Below are 14,227 nucleotides of genomic sequence, written 5' to 3' on the forward strand. Positions count from 1 at the left end.
AGAGAGATCAACAGGGGTGGGTAGAACAAGGCTCAAAAGAGAGGTCAAGCATGCACCAAGGTCAGGATCCCTTTGTGAGAATGCCACTTCATCCAGCTATGACTTCGGCTGCTCTCTGAAGAATAACCTTCATGATTGTGGGTGATGCTATTTAATCAAATGTCTCTTGTGAGTCAAAACTAGCATTGGGCAACCTGGGATTGCACAAGCCATTCACTTTGCTTCATTCCATTGTCGTCATCCTCAAAATGAATCATGCAGTTGAATAGTGCAATCCAGACTCTTTCCTTATCTTACAGTAAAATTGCATCTCTTCTCAAAAACATTTGCTGTGTCTATGCAGTAAGAGTCTTCATAACAAGAACATTGGTAATGAATCTCTAAGGCTTTGCAAGTAATTTGATATTTATCACTGTTCATTCCATGTCCTCCAGTATTTCCTATAAAGATGAACAGGATAGTCTTCCCAGCCTTAACATCACGTTGCCTTATTTTAAACATTGATATTATTTACGAGTAATCCATTCTATAATTCCTAAAAAGAAATTAATAGGACATACTGATAAAATGCTTTTGGAGAACTCTCTGAAATCTGATAGAAATATAATTGCTCTTCTAAAGCTCACTTCCTATTTGAAGATAAATAAAAAATAAACAAATAGAATCATGCTTGCTCTTGACAGCCTGCTATATTAAACAATATTGAATTCTACTTAACGTAGTAAAATCACTCCCTTCTGTTTCATTTAAGAAAGCATTTTATTTGTGGGATTATTCAAAAGAATGGCCCACATGTATAATCTCAGCATTCTGGAGGTAGAGGCAAGAGAATCAACATATATATGTGTACACACACACACACACACACAAACTTAAGATATCAACCACCAAGAAATGGGTGCATCCATGGTTGCCAGTTTAATGTAACAAAGTCTCCAGATTTCAATACTTCAAATTTCATTTTTTTTTCTCCATGTGAAGTCTCTCCTAATAGAATTAGCTGGCTGGGCAGATCTTACCTAAGAGGCAACTAGAGAAACAGGTAGTTACTCACTGATAGACCTGCCATCTTTTGTTGTTGTTGTTGTTGTTAGTATTTCCAAAATGTTTTAAAGCCTTTTATTTTCTTATAAAGGTAAAGTAATTGAATAAAGTGGTTTTGTTATGATATTTCCATACCTGCATGCAATGCACCCTGATTAAATCTATCATTCTTTCTTACCCTTCTTTTCTGTCACTCCTCTGTTCAATATTCTTCATTGAATTTCACTGTTCTCACACATACATATAATGTGGTTCAATCATTCACTCCTTTGCTCACTCCTGCTAGTTTCTACCCCCAACCCCCTTTTTTCCAATCATGTTGTATTCTTGAGGATATTTTCTTTTGGATCTATATTTCAGCTATCAGTGAAAATATGCAATATTTGGGTTTCTGAACTTGGCTTATCTCACTCAACATGACATTCGTGCTCTCCGTCCATTTTCCTGCAAATGACATTTTATTCATTATGGAAACTTCGTGTGTGTGTGTGTGTGTGTGTGTGTGTGTGTGTGTGTATTACCTTTTCTTTATCTATTTGTTAATGGGCATCTAGGCTGACCCCATAGCTTGGCTATGTGAACAGTGGTACAATGAACATGATTGTGGAGAGATCACTATTCTGTGTTGACTTATATCCTTTGAGATATGTGGCCAAGAGTGGTATAGCTGAATAATGTGTTAGTTCTTTTCTCTGTGTTTTGATGAGCCTCCACAGTGGCTATACAATCTACATTCCCATCAGCAGTGTGTAAGGGTTCCATACACACAGAGACACACACACCCCACCACTTCTTTTGACTTCTTTTTTTTTTTTTTTTTTTTTGCCAGTCCTGGGCTTGAGCTCAGGGCCTGAGCACTGTCCTTGGACTTTCTCAAGGCTAGAGCTCTACCACTTGAGCCTCAGCACCACTTCCAGCTTTTTTCTATGTATGTGGTACCGAGGAATCGAACCCGGGTCTTCATGCATGCTAGGCAAGCACTTTAACCACTAGGCCAACCTCCCGGCCATTCTTTTGACTTCTTGACAGCATTTATTTTTGTTCATTTACAATCACTATTCTTGAGATGGAATTCCAATGTTGTGTTGAACTACATTCCTTTTATGGCTAAGGATGCTGCACACTTTTTTATTGTTTATATATGACTTATACTTCTTTTGGGAACTGTTTGATTCCTTTGTCCATTTATTAATTGGATTACTTGTGCTCTTTGTATATTTTGGATGTTCATTCTTTGAATAGCATATGAAGATTTTTTTTCTCCAATTCTGGGAGCTATCTCTTCCTTCTGATGGTTGTTTCCTTTGATAGGCTGAGGCTTTTTAATTCGGGCCAATCCCATTTGTCAGTTCAGTCTCTTTATTTCCTGAGTGATCTGAGTCTTATCCAGAAAATTATTGCCTGTGCTTTTATACCTCCAAAATGTTCCTTCTGTTTTCTCCTGTGGTGAAACCACCATGTATAATGGATACAGCGTAAGGTTTCCATGTAAGGAAATGTCATTCCCTTGAGAACAAAGACGAATGAAAATTACATAATTTCCATTCACATAGGCTAGAACCATCATTTGCTCCCCCTTTGAATCTAAGGAATAAAAAACACATGGTTCTTAACTGAGTGCAACAACTTTACATAATGAACATAGAACGTAATCTTTCTGTTATACACAGAAACTGCCAAAGAGGTTTTTTAAAGTTCACTTGAGTTGGAAAGGCAGTTGTTAAAAGCTAGATTTCATGGGTAGAATCCTAGCACTACTGTTAAATGATTGTGTGGCCATGGAGATATCACTGGACACTAACCATTAGCTTCTTCGCCTGTACAGTAGGAATATTTTTGAGTCTGAAAATATTAATTATAAAGGTCTTAGAACAATCAATGTATAGCCCATAGTCAGCATTCCATATTATCACCACATCATCATCATCATCATCATCATACAGAGCCTGCTACATCCACAACTCCTACTTTTTTAAAAATTTTTCCAGTCCTGGGGATTGATCTCAGAGCTGAGGCACTATCCCTGAGCGTTGATGCTCAAGGCTAGCACCCTGCCACTTGAGCCAAAGCTCCACTTTCAGCTTTTTGGTGATTAATTGGAGATAAAAAATATCACAAACTTTCTTGGCCTGGCTGGCTTCTAACCTCAATCCTCAGATCTCAACCTCCTTGTTAGCTAGAATTACAGGTGTGAGCCACCAGCACTCAGTTCACAACTGTTTTTAAAGTTGGCTCAAAATGCTTCAAAGCCCCTAGCCCTGGCTACAACTTGATCCAGAAATAAGTAGGTGGTTTGAGGTGATAACAACTCTGCCCAGCATAAAGGGCCATAAGTGAATGAATACACCAACACTCCTTCTTGCAATTCAGTATCTAATACACAGAATAAGTCAGCAGGTTACTGTGTGGGTCGAATTTATAAAATGAAAAGAACAAAGGCAACTAACACCCAGAGAAAAGGCAATGATCAGAAGCTATGAGACAATAAAAGTCAAGAGTAGTCAGAAACCATGAATGGCAAAATGCTAAGACAGACAATGGACAGAAGTGAGTTCATTGCTCAGTAGCAAGAACATTAGCAACAGAGTAGCTGAGTAGCCAGAATGGTATAGGACAGCAACAGAAACCCACAGAGCAAGAGACCACAGTGGCAAGAACACCCTGAATGCTAACACCCCGAATGATCTTCCAGTCAGGAACGAGGGACAGGCAGCAATACAGGTATATGTCTTCTTTACTTAGGCCCCTTATGTAAGATTTTCCTAGCATGTCATTTTGGTTGATGATTTAAAAACCTGTCATCACAGTCACTGTTAATTTGAAAGTCTCATGTGAGCTTAGTTCTTTTCCCTCTTCTGATAGTATACAGTGACTGCAAATCTCAGTTCTCAGTACATTTACATGTACAAAAAATGTTCTATGTCAGGTACTTCATGCTACTGAATGGTGTCTACCCTCCAGTCCTACCAGGGGTGTAACAGGGGTGGAATTAACTTTGTAGACTACTGGATCTTAACGGCAACCTCCACAGGGTTGTTGATGATTCTATGCTCTTACAGGACTCTACAACCTCAAGGAGGTAGGCAACAGAAATGTCTACAGGCCATTGTCCTGTATGTGCTCTGTTTGTATCCTTTCTTGGTCATGGAGCTTGAACCCTGGGACTGGACAGTGTTCCTGAGCTTTTGTGTTCAAGGCTAGACTCTATCACTTGAGCTACAGGTTCACTTCCAGCGCCTGTGGGGGAGCAGTTATTAATTAGGAGATGATAGTCTTACAAACTTTCTTGCTGAAGATGGCTTTGAACTGTAATTCTCAGACTTCTGAGTAGCTAGGATTATATGTGTAAGGCACCAGAGCTTGGCTGCATCATCTCATTAGGTCCTGATTATTTTATATAAGCATTTTCTAGCATCCTCTAGTAAGAGCGTCATAGGTGAGGTAATGCAGTAGCTGGCTTCCTATGGCATCGCCTGAAGAAATGAAGGACTTTGGTTCTTTTTTTGCAATCTATGACCTGTAGCTCATCCACCACTACAGTGACTTCCGGCATCTCATCCTGCCCTGCTGGAATGGCTGTGTAGAAGGGGCTTAGGATCACTGGAAGGGTACTGCTGGCACCAGACTTCCTAAAGTTATTACATGAAGTGAACATCCTGGTTCTGTTCCAGCAGGCCTTCATTTGTTAGTGGTCTGGACATGCTCTGCCTGCCAGTGTCTCTCTCTCTCTCTCTCTCTCTCTCTCTGTCTCTCAGAAGTATCTTCATCGCTGTCATTGCCATCCAAGTACCACCATGAAGATACCATAGAAGAATGCTTTTCTCTTTCTTGAGGGAGAATCCAATAATTTTAAGTGAAACAAAACAAGTTTAGTTTTTACCTACAACCCAGTCCCTCCTAGTTCCTAGCCCTCAGGGGTTTATGAAAATCAGCTGATCAGTGCCCATCTTGTTACCAACAGAGCCTATTCTCCTCCTACAAACCTTCTCCTTCCAATTTAAGTTCACTGTTTCCAACACAGTTTTTCTAGTCAAGGTGATTTCTTCTTTTTTGTTTTTGCCAGTCCTGGGCTTGAACTCAGGGCCTGGGCAATGTCTTTGGGCTTTCTCAAGGCTAGTGTTCTACCACTTAAGCCACAACACCACTTCCAGCTTTTTTTTTTTTCTATGTATGTGGTACTGAGGAATCCAACCTGGGTCTTCGTGCTAGGTAAGCACTCTACCAGTAAGCCAAACTCCTGACCCAAGGTGATTTCTTCTAATAGGCAGCTTTGTCTTTATACAAAGTGTTCTCCACACCCACCTGCCATTTTGCCAGCTACCCTTGATAATTTCAAACGGATGCCCTGCAATGCTTTAGCTTCTATAGGGAAGAACATTCTTTTCTGGTTCTATTTGGCAGGTTAGATCTATAAGAAAAGCTCCTATAAATAAATAAAACAAAAACATGTACACGTACATTTGTTTTTTTATTGATAAAATAGAATCAAGACATTCCATTAGCAAGAGGTAATACAGGGATGAAGCATGCTGTAAAGATTCCTTTTGAAAAAACAAAAGCATTGCACAGGTTCAGTAGGGGCAGAGGGAACATGTGTTCTCTCACATGTGTAAGTCAGATCTAAATTACATACAAAATATACAGGCCTATATGTGTATAAACACAAATGCACTAAAATGTGGTATCTGTAGAGGGGGTTACAATGATATAACTCCTCTGAACAAGTAACTTACAGTTAACAGAATGATACCAGGAAGCCAAAACATGTCTTGTCAAAGAGGGACAGGACTTACTTAAGGGGAGAGGGGCAGATTAATGGAGATAGGAATGGTGGGCAAACAAAACCATACTACTCAACATCCATATGTGAAAATGGAACCAGTTGGCTTGAGAGGATGGATGGGGTTGGATGATAGAAGGGGTAACATTGATCAAGGCATGTTGTTCTCCTAAACTGACATGGTAAATTGCAACTCCTTTATGAAACTACTTAAAGATATTTTAAAGTTTTTTTTTAAATAAAAATACTGCAGAGGGGGTGGAGCAGGAATTTGGCCTAGTGGTAAAAATGCTTTGCCTAGCATGCCCTGGGAAGCCACCAGTATGTGCAACTGGATTTTCATCTGGCTTCCAGCGGAGTTGAGCTGAACTGTGGGTAGGAGAGTCGGTAGGAAGTGAAGTAAGGGAATTCCTTCCCATGGACTCCTCCCTTCCTTTGAGTATGTAGACATAAAATAATTGGTAGTGTAGATGGCATTGCTTTGGATGCATGCAGGCAAGTCATCAACTCAATGCTTAAAGAATATACTTTTTTTCTATTCCCTACATTCCTTTCTTATATGACACCATTTCTCTGTCCATCTGGGCTTCATCCTAAACTTTATTCCTTCATGATCATGATGGCTGTAGCAGTTTAAGTTGTCACATGCAGATGCTACTTCCACAAAGAAAAGGGCTGTCATTTAAGTTTCGATTTCCTAGTCCAGAGGAAGTCTCCCCAGAAGCCCTCTAGTGGACAACCCTTTAATGCCACATCAGCCAATTTGGAGAGAAATGTCACAAGTAACAAGACCAGCTACTCCCAACCTAGGATGACTTTTTGCCTTCCTGAGGGTATCTGGCAGTTGCTGGCACTATTTTGTGTGTGGGGAGGGGGGGGTCATGGGGCTTGAACTCAGTCTGGGCACTGTCTCTGAGCTCTTCAGCTCAAGGCTACCACCACCCTACCCTTGAGCCAAGCCCCACTTCCCATTTTTTAGAGGTTAATTGGAGATAAGATCTCAGGTCCTTTTGTCCCCCAGGCTGGCTTTGAACCTTGATCCTCAGATCTCAGCCTCCTGAGTAGCTAGGATTTACAGGCGTGAGCCACCCACTCCTGGCTGGCACTATTTTTAATTTCCACACCTATGTAAAGGGTGTTACTAGCTACTGAGCACGACATGGTAACATAGAAGAGCCCCGTATAACTGCAGTTATCTAACTAATCAAACAACTTCCTGACTTAGATGGATCATCTGAGGAGGGACTCAGTGTGGGGAAGTCATCACCCATGATTGCCACAATGGCTTGGGCTTGCATAAAGTGAAGGCATTCACCCTTTGTGTAGTCACCCTTTCATGTATACCTTACAATTGCACCTTACCTTTTAACCTGCCCAGGGTCACCTGCTTCCACTGGTGACAGGAGTGATAGAAGTATGAGAGGGTTCTCAGTAATCACCATATGATTAGAATGAGTACATGCCTGAAATGTGAAACTGGGATGAGGGTGGGGTGTGTGGGTGGGAGGGAGTAGCTCAGTGAAAGAGTGCTTGTTCAGTGAGAGCAAGACCCTGAGTTCAATACTTAGTTCTGTCTCTCTTGCACATGTATACACACTAGAGAGAAATAAAATGAGAATGGCAATTAGTAAGAACTTATTATTAAAGTTTATTTTACTAAGATAATGAGAATGAAGAGAGAATATTTGAGAATGTCAAAAGAATTGCTAAAGTTGATTTACACATTGTGAAGAATGAGAGAGATCTTCTCCCCAGAAGCTTGTGTTGGTGGCAGTCTCTACCCAGGGCACTGGTGTTCAGAGGTGGGGCTTTTGGGAAGTGAATTCGTGGGTGGATTAAAAGGCAGATCTTAATGGGCTATAAGGAGTTGGTAGAAACTAATGAGAGGACGTGGGTCACTGGGGTGTGCTCCTGTAAAGGGGGGTTCTGTCCCTGGTTGGTTTGTCTCTTTCTCCTGGTCACTATCAAGTGAGCAGCAGCTCTGCGGCTCCACACACTTCCTCCTATAAATTCTACCTCATCAGAGGCCCAGAAACAATGGAGCTAAGTGGTCATGGACTTAAGCCTCTGACACTGCGAGCCACAATATTTTTTTTTGCCAGTCCTGGGGCTTGAATTCAGGGCCTGGATACTGTCCTTAGCTTTCTCAAGGCTAGCGCTCTACCATTTGAGCTACAACCCCACTTCTGACTTTTTCTGTGTATGTGGTACTGAGGAATTGAACCCAGGGCTTCATGCATGCTAGGCAAGCATTCTACCACTAGGCCACGCTCCTGGCCCACACAATAAATTCTTTGACTCAGGTCTTTTGTTACAGTGATGGAATGTGACTAACCCAAGTGACAGGATGATGATTTTAGCACTAACCATTGTGAAAAACATTTTTTTAAAGAAATGTTTGATGCGGTAAAAGAAAATTAGTACTATTTTACAGTCTTTCTTTCATCAGTATTTATCTGATTCCAGGTTTTTTTTTTTTTTTTTTTTTTTGCCAGTCCTGGGCTTGAGCTCAGGGCCTGAGCACTGTCCTTGGACTTTCTCAAGGCTAGAGCTCTACCGCTTGAGCCTCAGCACCACTTCCGGCTTTTTTTTTTTTATGTATGTGGTACGGAGGAATTGAACCCGGGTCTTCGTGCATGCTGGCAAGCACTTTAACCACTAGGCCAAACTCCTGGACCAGGTTTTTGGGGTTTTTTTTTGTCAGTCCTGGGCTTGAACTCAGGGCTGAGCACTGTCCTTGGACTTTCTCAAGGCTAGAGCTCTACCACTTGAGCCTCAGCACCACTTCTGGCTTTTTTCTATGTATGTGATGCTGAGGAATTGAACCTGGGTCTTCGCGCATGCTAGGCAAGCACTCTACCACTAAGCCAAACTCCCAGCCCTAGGTTTTTTGTTTTTTAAAAATAGGACTTTCAGGCCGGGAGTTTGGCCTAGTGGTTAAAGTGCTTGCCTAGCATGCACGAAGACCCGGGTTGGATTCCTTGGTACCACATACATAGACAAAAGCCGGAAATGGTGCTGAGGCTCAAGTGGTAGAGCTCTAGCCTTGAGAAAGTCCAAGGACAGGGCTCAGGTCCTGAGCTCAAGCCCAGGACTGGCAAAAAAAAAAAAAAAAATAGGACTTTCTTTAAGTTTTATATCCAAAGACAGGCATCACCAATTTAGCTAGTCTAATAGAGTATAAACATTTTTAAGTTATTCATGACCAGTGATGTATACATATAAGATTTTCTTGGCCATATTGGAGTTTGAACTCAGCCTTACAATGGAGGAAGATGTTTTCTCTCCCGAGCCAGGCCTTCAAGGGACTATAAGTTTTGTTTTCATGCTGGTGCCAGGACTTGAACTTAGGGTTTCATACCTGCTCAGCTTTCTGGTGGCTGGCACTTGACAACTGAATTACATCTCCAGCTTAGTTTCTTTCTGGCTATTTTTGGAAGTATAGACCTTTGCAGTTCTCTGTGTGGGCTGGCTGGCTTTGAACTATGGTTCTCTGGATCTCAGTCTCCTGAGCAGCTAGGATTACAGTCCTGAGCCACCAGTAACTGGCATTGCACACTATTTTAAAAATAAAGCAGCTAGCTGACATTGAAGATCAGACAAGTATGAGTTCCACTGCAACTTATACTGGTGGCCAGAGGCATTATTTTTAGATGACTATTCTAAATGTCACTTACTGGGAAGATTTTGTTCTAGTAAGCAAGACCTAGAATTTGGTGTCAGAAATAGAAAACAATAGGGTCAGTTTGAGTGCTGACTTCTCTCTCTTTTTTTAAGCAAAAAAAAAATATATATTGCAGGAATACTTATATAATGTATACTGTCAGGAGTTTGGCATATCCAAATAGGGAAATCAGTAAGCTATTCATCCAAATATAAAAATAAATTAGACATATTCTCAAGCTGTACTTTCCTAAATAGGAAAAATAAGCTTTGAGGTCTGTGTATATTGATTACTGCTTCTTGAGTTCTCTAGCAGGCACTCTTACAAAGACTGGGGCAACAGATTATTGGTTGAAGGGGAATCGTGGTGATTAATTGAGAAGTTCATTGTACTTTTCTCCTTGTGCAGCTCAGATCCATTTCTTCCTATACTTTCTGGAACAGCTCCCTTAGGATTCCATTAGACCTGCTTCCTAAGATAGTAGGAGACATTGTATTTACTTCCTTAGTAACTAATCTCTCAGCTGCCTGTGACAGCCTCTGTAGTGAGGCTTACACTCTGGGCCCAGGCATTGTCCCTGAGCTCTGCAGCTCAAGGCTACCACCCTACCCCTTGAGCCACAGCACCACTTCTGGTTTTCTAGTGGAGATTAGTGGTTAATTGGAGTCTCAAGGTCTTTAAGTGCCCAGGCTGGCTTTGAACTGAGATCCTCAGATCTCAGCCTCCTGATTAGTTGGGATTACAGGCATGAGCCACCACACCTGACTCTGACCATCCTTTTCCCTCCTCTAATATCCACTCAATGGCCTGATCTTCAGAGAGTAACCCTGTTGGTTTCTGTAGTGCACCCATGGTTTGGCTCAGATACTACCCTAGGGGACTGATTTCCTTCCTGACTTCCAGTATTTGCCATCTACTGGGCAGTAAGTATATTCTTCCTATCTGAGCCTGTTTTTTCATTGCTAATAACAATACCCCAGATGACACATGTAATTAAAAGGAAAAGATTTGCTTTACGGGTCTTATTCAAGACTTTCATGCTGGCAGAATCCCCAGGGCCAAGACAGGGCCTTCCATGAGTGGCAGAAATCTAGCCAAACTCGCCTTTATAATCAACCCATTCTTGAGCAAACCCATTAACTTAATCCATTAATCACATAAATGAGTTCATTCATTCAGGACCGTAGAACCCTAATCACCTCACAGACAGGGTCTGATAAGGAACAGTGTCTCATTTGGGGGAAGAGTATGCTTTAAATTTCTTATCACAGCAAAACATACATCATTCACTTTGAAAATTAGGTGTTTGGCATCATTTCAAAGCTATCCAAAAGGCTCGCTTGGTGTATTCTTATCATTATTTTATTCATTTTATAAAACTACAACCATGGTTTTCCATTAGTTTCTGGAAACACATAGGGGTAAATCAGAATTTTAAGAGCACATTCCACATCCTTTTTTTTTTTTTTTTTTTTGGCAGTCCTGGGCTTGAGCTCAGGGCCTGAACACTGTCCCTGGACTTTCTCAAGGCTAGAGCTCTACCACTTGAGCCTCAGCTTTTTTCTATGTATGTGGTACCGAGGAATTGAACCCGGGTCTTCATGCATGCTAGGCAAGCACTCTACCACTAGGCCAAACTCCGGGCCCCACATTCTACATCTTTAAGCAATGTCATGAATCTGTAAGCTCTCTCACATTAGTTCAACTTTACTGTAATTACAAACCTGCTAATTATTTACTATAAAAACAAACCTGCTAAAATTATTCCTGCTAAAATTATCAAAGGCTAGTCTTTGATTTTTAAATATGAAAATTTCAAAATGTCAGCAATTAATAGGACTTATAACATTTTTATCATACCTATTGTGTCCATTCCTAACACTCTTTTACTCTGAGTTGTCCTGCACGCATTGAAGTGTTTGTTTTCTGTGTTCCTCCTCGAAATTTGCTATTGACCTACTAAAAAGAATCCTAATTCACAGGCCTCTCATGTTAAAGTTGGAGCAGAAAGGAAGTTCTGGGGAGGATGATTAGGCCTCAAGACAGTTCCTATAGGATGGTCTTTCCTCTGGGAATAATCACCACCTCGGGACACAGAGGAAATGCAGTCTAATTTCCCCTCAGCCAGACCCACAGAAGAAAAATTTAACAAACACACACACAGCCTTAATACCATTCAAATATTGGCTCTCAGAGCAATATATTGTGGCCTGTATCTTCATGCTTCCTGATTTTAGCCCTAACTGTAAATAAATATGGGACATATGTTTATCATATAGCTGCTTGGTGAATGTGGAATTGGTGTTGAATGGTTTGTCCTCATAAGGTGAGGGCCAAGTAGATTCATGCTCTTCTCTCAGGAAACTCTGTCCCTGGAATAATGCTGGGAGAGAGGTTACAAAATATTGTCATTCTCAATTTCTCTATTGTAGATGGCAAGCAGCTCCCATTACTAGCACAGTTTTTTCTTTAGACAAGTCCAAGGCAGATGCTATTCACATACATAATAAACATCTCAATGTGCCTCTATGGAGTTCCACGCACGTCTTTGTATAAATTTGGGATATGTTAAATAAAAGGTACAGAATGACACTCTTTTAAACTAGACCCCTGCACTGGGTTCCTACAGACCAGGCAAAAATCAAAACGGAGTCACTCAGCTGGTCAATGGTGCCTTATGTTGTAATTCTAGCTATTCAAGAGGCTGAGACCTGGGAATCATGGTTCACAGCCAGCCTGGTCAGGTACGTCTATGAGACATTTATCTTCAAGTAACCACCAAAAAGTTAGAAATGGAACTGTGGCTCAAGTGGTTAGGGAGCCAGTCTTGAGGGTTATGAAGTGGACTGAATGAAAATAAAGCAGGTTAGCTAAGGGGTTAGAAGACATAATTGAGACAGAGCAGTCAAGGAAGGCTTCTTTTGAGATGACACAGGAACAGAGGCTTGAATGAAACAAGGGGAGTGATTATGAGACTGGGGCATTCATTATGGGAATGGGTGCTCCTGGTACTTGTTAGCTGCCTCCTTTTGGTTCTTAGTCACACTTCTTTATATGGGTACTGAAACTATTTCTATCTATGACTGAGTATACCAACCACATTTTATAGCTCAGGAAGGAAGTGCCTATGCTTCCCATGCCCTTTAAATAGCCTTTACTGATTACATGCTTCCCATTACTAATTTAGTATTTCTTGAATGGCATCTGGTTAGTCCTCTTAAGTAAACTTGGAATTGAAAGACCTTTGAACACAAAGAGGCATTTGGAAAGACCCTGTCAGAGGAAAGCAACCATATTATGGAAAAACAAATTCTGGCAGTCAAGAAAACTAGGTTTAGCGGCTGGGAGTTTGGCCTAGTGGTAGAATGTTTGCCGAGCACACACAAAGACTGGGGTTCGATTCCTCAATACCACATCGGGGTTCGATTCCTCAATACCACATACACGAAAAAAAGCCAGAAGTGGTGCTGTGGCTCAATGATAGAGCTCTAGCCTTGAGACAGCCTAAGAACAGTGCCCAGGCCCTGAGCTCAAGCCCAGGACTGGCAAAAAAAAAAAAAAAAAAAAAAGGAAAACTGGGTTTAGATCCCAGCTCACGGCTATGTCTGTGTGGATTTGAACATGTCCTTATACATTATAGAGTCTGCTTACTTATCAATAAAATAGGGCTGATAAGTCTAACTTGAAGAATTATACAAGCAAAGGAGGTAATCAATGGGAAACATACTTATACCTTACAGAAAAATAAATGCTGACTTTGAGTATGTGGAAATTTAGAATATCCCGAAAGATAGGCTGAGGTTAGTGCTCCAAGCATTCTTCATTACACTTTTTTTTTTTTAATGGGTCATAGGGCTTGAATTTGGCCTGGGCACTGTCCCAGAGCTCTCCAGCTCAAGGCTACCACCCTACCCTTGAGCCAAGCCACACTTCCTGTTTTCTAGAAGTTAATTGGAGATAAGAGTCTTAGGTCCTTTTGTGCCCCAGCTGGCTTTGAACTTTGATCCTCAGATCTCAGCCTCCTGAGCAGCTAGGATTACAGGTGTGAACCACTTCACCAGCCTACACATCTCTTCGTTCTTTTTATTAAAGAGAACGAAGAGTTATATCAACATGCTGTTTCATCATGCTAATAATAGGTAACACTGAATACTTATTGTGCAATGAGAACTATTTCAAGCATGCTACATGAACTCATTACTCCTGCTCTATGAACTTGCTCATTACTATTTGCCTTAATTATATAGGATATTTTTCTCATCTAACTCACCAGATGTGAAAAGTAAGGCACAGAGAGGCTAAATCACCTGCCTATGGTCACACAGTAGCTAATAGAACTGGGGTTATAGTGGTTTCACATCAGAGTTCATATTCTTAGGTACTGAATTATAAAACTGTTATTTAAGAGACGATCAGAAGCTAAAATTTTGTTTCCTAGAGGAACATCACTATAGAATGACAATAATGTTAACAGTAATACAGCATAAAATATAGATTCAACCAAGTTAAAAATGAATGTGATTGAAAATGTAGTGTTAAGTAGAGATTTAGATCATATCTAAAGTTAACTACCAACATCAAGGATCAGTCCTTTACTATGTAAGTTTCTATCATCTGCTTCAATAGCTACATTTTAAAATCTCATTACATTAATTGTATCCCTTTTTCTTATCCCCTTCCCTCCTTTTAGACCATTTTTATGGGTTTCATTATCCCATTTTCATGTAGCTCTGGGAAAC

The 14,227-nt window shown here is 40.8% G+C and overlaps 1 protein-coding gene across 1 annotated transcript in view; it reads right to left on the bottom strand.

Annotated features, from left to right (window-relative positions):
• The window catches only part of Metap1 (methionyl aminopeptidase 1), a 51,237-nt gene that overhangs the window by 33,919 nt on the left and 3,091 nt on the right, over positions 1-14,227 (bottom strand). The gene's annotated exons all lie outside the window — the stretch shown is intronic.

This window comes from Megascapheus bottae, chromosome 23 (genome assembly GCF_031878675.1).
Source record: "Megascapheus bottae isolate mThoBot1 chromosome 23, mThoBot2.hap1, whole genome shotgun sequence".
Classification (NCBI taxonomy): Eukaryota; Metazoa; Chordata; class Mammalia; order Rodentia; family Geomyidae; genus Megascapheus; species Megascapheus bottae.